The sequence below is a fragment of the Littorina saxatilis genome, unplaced genomic scaffold, assembly GCF_037325665.1.
Source record: "Littorina saxatilis isolate snail1 unplaced genomic scaffold, US_GU_Lsax_2.0 scaffold_2492, whole genome shotgun sequence".
Classification (NCBI taxonomy): Eukaryota; Metazoa; Mollusca; class Gastropoda; order Littorinimorpha; family Littorinidae; genus Littorina; species Littorina saxatilis.
The window spans coordinates 1-4,657 of NW_027127404.1; the positions used below are offsets into that span (position 1 = coordinate 1).

The 4,657-nt window shown below is 38.3% G+C and overlaps 1 long non-coding RNA gene across 1 annotated transcript; it reads right to left on the reverse strand.

Moving 5' to 3' along the window:
• Positions 1–425: 425 nt before the first annotated feature.
• On the reverse strand, positions 426–3,032 carry LOC138955872 (uncharacterized). The gene is made up of 2 exons (XR_011452412.1): positions 2,923–3,032; positions 426–608 (listed from the first exon to the last, which is right to left on the reverse strand). It is a non-coding gene; the product is annotated as an uncharacterized lncRNA (long non-coding RNA).
• Positions 3,033–4,657: the final 1,625 nt, after the last annotated feature.

Sequence of the window (4,657 nt, forward strand, 5' to 3'; positions counted from 1 at the left end):
TTTTTTCAAAGCCTTTACTGCTTTAGTCATTGAATCCACCCGACTTCGATTTATTGTTCAGTGATGGGTAATTGTGTGACCAACTATGTAAGTTAGTGATTGTTCTGGCTTCATACAATGACATTGCATTAATTTTATAAGTGTATGTGTGTGTGTTTCAGGCAAAAGCTGATATTACAGTCCTAGTTGTATGCAGTACCTCTGCTTCTTCGTTCAGGAATCAAAGTATACAATCTAAACTGATTATTTTGTTCAATAATGTTCAGCTTACCATCCCGAAGAAGGCAGTAACGTGCCGAGATATTGATTATAGATATTAAGTACCTAACCTGGTTACTGGTGTGTTTTCTTTTTATTTCAATAATGTAAATGTGTGACACCTTGCAGGGTACTTGATGTTCAGAGCAATTTTTCTGGCAAAAGACCTTTTATGGATCAAAGAAAACTTTTGTCGTGGTGCACAAGTCAATCAATTTGGTTGATAAATAATTTGTGCTGCATTTTCCCTGGTTCCAAAACGTAGTATGTATTACCACATGTCCTTACCTGTCATTGGCATCACCTGATTCTCTGAAAGCAGTCTTTTGTGGAAATACCAGGCATGAAAACTGAAAAAAAAAAAAAAAATACTGAAAAAAAAATTCGAAGGCGCATAGCGCCAAGTTTCGCCGGCGCGTAGCGCCAAGTTTCGCAGGCGCGAAGCGCCAAGTTTCACAGGCGCGAAGCGCCAAGACTTCTAGGGGGGTCCGGGGGCATGCCCCCCCCGGAATTTTTTTTTTCAAGGGTGCAATTTGGTGCAATCTGGGGCTATCTGAGCCTTAAAATTGGATTCAAACATGGCCCCAAAACTATTTTACTATAACTATGACTTGGAAAAAAAATTAAATAAATAAATAAAAAAATTTAAAAAAAATTAAAAAAATTAAAAAAAATTTTTAAAAAATTAAAAAAAGGAAAAATACGGAAAATAAAAAAAAATACGGTTTATTCTTTTCAGAAATACGGAAAATACGGAGAATTTTCATGCCTGAATACGTCATTTAACACTTGCACTTATAGTAGGGCTGATGGGGTCTATGTCTGTAGGTCGAGTTCCTGTAGGTGGATTCCCTGTATACCTAAGACTTTAAAATTGGCAATCTAGTATACAGGGAATCCCACAGGGTGCAGTTTTTCAATAAAACTTGCAAACCATACTCGAATTTCTAAGAAATATAAAAAAAAAGATCGAAAAACATCAAATTCTAACGATGTCGCTAAGCATCACGTGACTTTCATTGATATTAGCAAAACGCTACAGGAACTACACCCTGTGGTATTCCCTGTATACAAGATTGCCAATTTTAAAGTCTTAGGTATACAGAGAATCCACCTACAGGAACTCGACCTACAGTGAATCCCATTCTTTTGGTCGACATAGACCCCATCAGCTATAGTAGGTGGCTGTGGAACGGTAGACATGCAACGACAACGAACAACAAAAGACAAAGTGTGGAGAACACTCATTTTTCTTAACATACGCTAAGTTTCTTTGAGAATGCTCCAAGTGAAAATCAGGGGTTCCTGGGCCTGATATCACAATTAAACAGCTTCTTCTCAGAATCAGGAGGGAAAAAAACGAGATGTCGTGACAAGAACAGACAGCAGCAGCAGCAACAACAACATTGCTAAATCGTCGCTTTAACAAAATTTCATGTTTAGTATCGCAGACAAAGCACGGCTACTGATCCGACCAAAGCCACACTTCATGCACGATGGGCACATTGTTATGGCCAGCTTGTTAACGTGAGCATTCCTCGCAGTGGGGCACTGCGGTTATGAAATTAAAGGCCCCTCCTGTTCTTGGAACCGCAGGAGCTTTCTAGTTTGCTGTTAGGTAGATTTTTGGTTCCTCTTTCCTGTCATGCTCTCTTTTTCTTCATGAATTCTTTTCTTTTTTCTGCCTTCTTGCTCATTCACCTGTATTTTTTCCAAAAATCTCTTCTCTTGCCGCTTGTCTCGCGATTCATGTATAGTTTAATCTGTTAGTGTTCTGATGTAAGTCCAGCAGTAGATAGGTTAAGCCTATTTTAACATACTGGAAACTGGTAATCTTCCAGTAGGTATTAATTTAGTTTTACTAAAGCCTGCTGGGACACAAGTAATGGGTTAGTGCATTTGTAAACAGGAATCGCTTGACAAGTGGCCCCCTTCATCCCCCCCTTCCTCGTCCTGATATGGCTCTGCGTGGTCGGCTGGACGTTAAGCAACAAATAAACAAACAAACAAACAAACGTGAGCATTGTGTATGTTTTACATAGAATTGAATGTGTTTGTCGTTGTGTCTGTCATCTATCCTAGTCGTTTGATTTAGAATAAAGCAAACTTATTACAATGACGATTTTCTTCGGTTTTTGATGAAGGATTGGCATCTTTTCCTATTTTCCAACTCTGCCACCATACACTGGCCGTTCAGGTCTGCATGTCGACCACATGGTGTGTGATCAGATTTTTCGGACATGTTCACAATGCTTACATGACCACCAAATGGAAAATCAGTTTGTATTTGTTATGTTTTTGTGTAAGCACAATCTTCATACAAGTAAACAGAAACAGTTTTGTTGCAAACAGAGCCTTCATAAGAAAAAATGCTTCTAAGTCAAAATACATACCCCCTTGTTCGTATTGCGTAAAATATACCCATAAATTCTGGACATCATATTTTTATTTTTTTTCACAACAATGAAACCAAACTTTGGCATATGTTTTAGCAATATATTCACAATAAAACCTATGAGTTTGAAGGCTGCATCTTGTTTTGTTTATTTTTGAGAATTTTTTGCAAACCCATGCAAATGGCCAGTTTCTGGGGAGTGACTGGGGAGATAATGGCCAGTATAGAAAGAGTTAATAAGTAAACTAATGTCAGAAGTAGGTATTTACCTTGTTTGCCTTCGCGTTCTTGATAGCCCGCTGCAGCATTTGTATCACTTCCCTTGACATTCAAAACGCCAATGTATTTCTGAAAGGAAAATAAAGATATTGACCGAAACATCACACAAAAAGTATATCATGCTAGGGTTTGTTTACAGTTCTACGACCACATCTGATTGTAATTTAAATAAAGAAAAACTGTATCCATTTATTACTTCTCTATTTGTGTGTGTGCAGGGGCGGATCACATCATTTTTAAGGGGGAGATTCCAAATTTCTTTCAGGGACAATTTGACGACGCGAAGCGTTTAGTTGAAGACGCGAAGCGTTCAACCTCCTTGGGGGGGGGGGGGGGGGGGGGGGGGGGGGGGGGGGGTCCGACAAATGTTGATAAAAACAAGGAAAATGGATCAATCCGAGCCAAGAAACATCCCCTAATACACCTTCCAAAAAAGTAAATAATTATATTAAGAAGAAAAATTTGAATCACAACAAGGACAACTGATAGATCTGGCGCAACCTGAGCAAACTAATTAGCCAACTTCTTTCCAAAATCGTCACTTAGAATACAAAGGCCGGATCCGCCCAGTGTGTGTGTGTGTGTGTGTGACCGATGACCTTCTCTAAATTCTTATCGTTGCGTTTGCATGGTAATAAAGTTTTAATACTGGATATGCCCATGAAAAAATATCATTTCTTGTTCATGTCATTGTGTGTGTGTGGCCAGGACCGTGACTTCTGCTTGCCTCGACGTCTTCAGAAAAGACACAAAATGCCAGCAGGCGTATGTTCTTGGAGCACTCAGTATGCCGTCATCTGCAAACAAATAAATACAAATTATTCAATTGTGTAAATAAAGAACAATCATTTTAATATTACAACAAAAAAATTCATATAACTGTAGTCTTCACCAGAGACATCCACTACACTATCTTTAAATAAAACTGCCGTAAAAAAATTAAATACTATAAAACTTACCCCCACTCAGATCTATTTGGGATTATTCAAGTTTCAACCATGAAACGATTCCGGTTTGGACAGATCTGCTAGTTTGCCGCTGAAACTGAAATCAAAGCTGGCGATCTTCAGAACTATTTCTAATCTTGTATTTGTGATTAATATAAAATACTGATCTTCCCAATAGAAGCTGATGTGTATACACATGACCAGGACAAGGTATTTTGTTACAGGGCATTTACGCAGACGTCGCAGTTCAAAATATCGTTTTAGATCTGATTTTGTACACCAGCCTGTGTGATTCAGAATCGTCTGCCCTTTTTCAGTTTAACATTTTATGGACGATTCCTATGAGACTGCTCAATCATAACTGATGACAAATTCAGAAACAGATGATGGTTTCAAGTAGACTACAGTAATGATTCGTTAAAAATGTCAAGCCACTCGTCGATCATTCACACTCAAAGAACCCAAGCCAAATCTGCTCTGGTTCCGAGCAGCTTTTTCCAACTGAGACCCTAATTGTTACGCATCTGCCGCGAAAAGATAGACCACAAACAAGCGGCACTGTACCATGCTTTCGTTTATGTTGCTAAACAGATTAAATGTGCATTATAAATGTGCTTACAGCAAAGAAATGCATCCTTACTTACCACAAAAATACTGGTACCACATTCATCGCACTTGTGTCTTCTTACCAAAACCAATCGATATGTTTGTTTACGATGTATTGGTAATTACTAACCGTTAACTATTTTTCAAAAATCTGAAATGACTTTTAAGAATC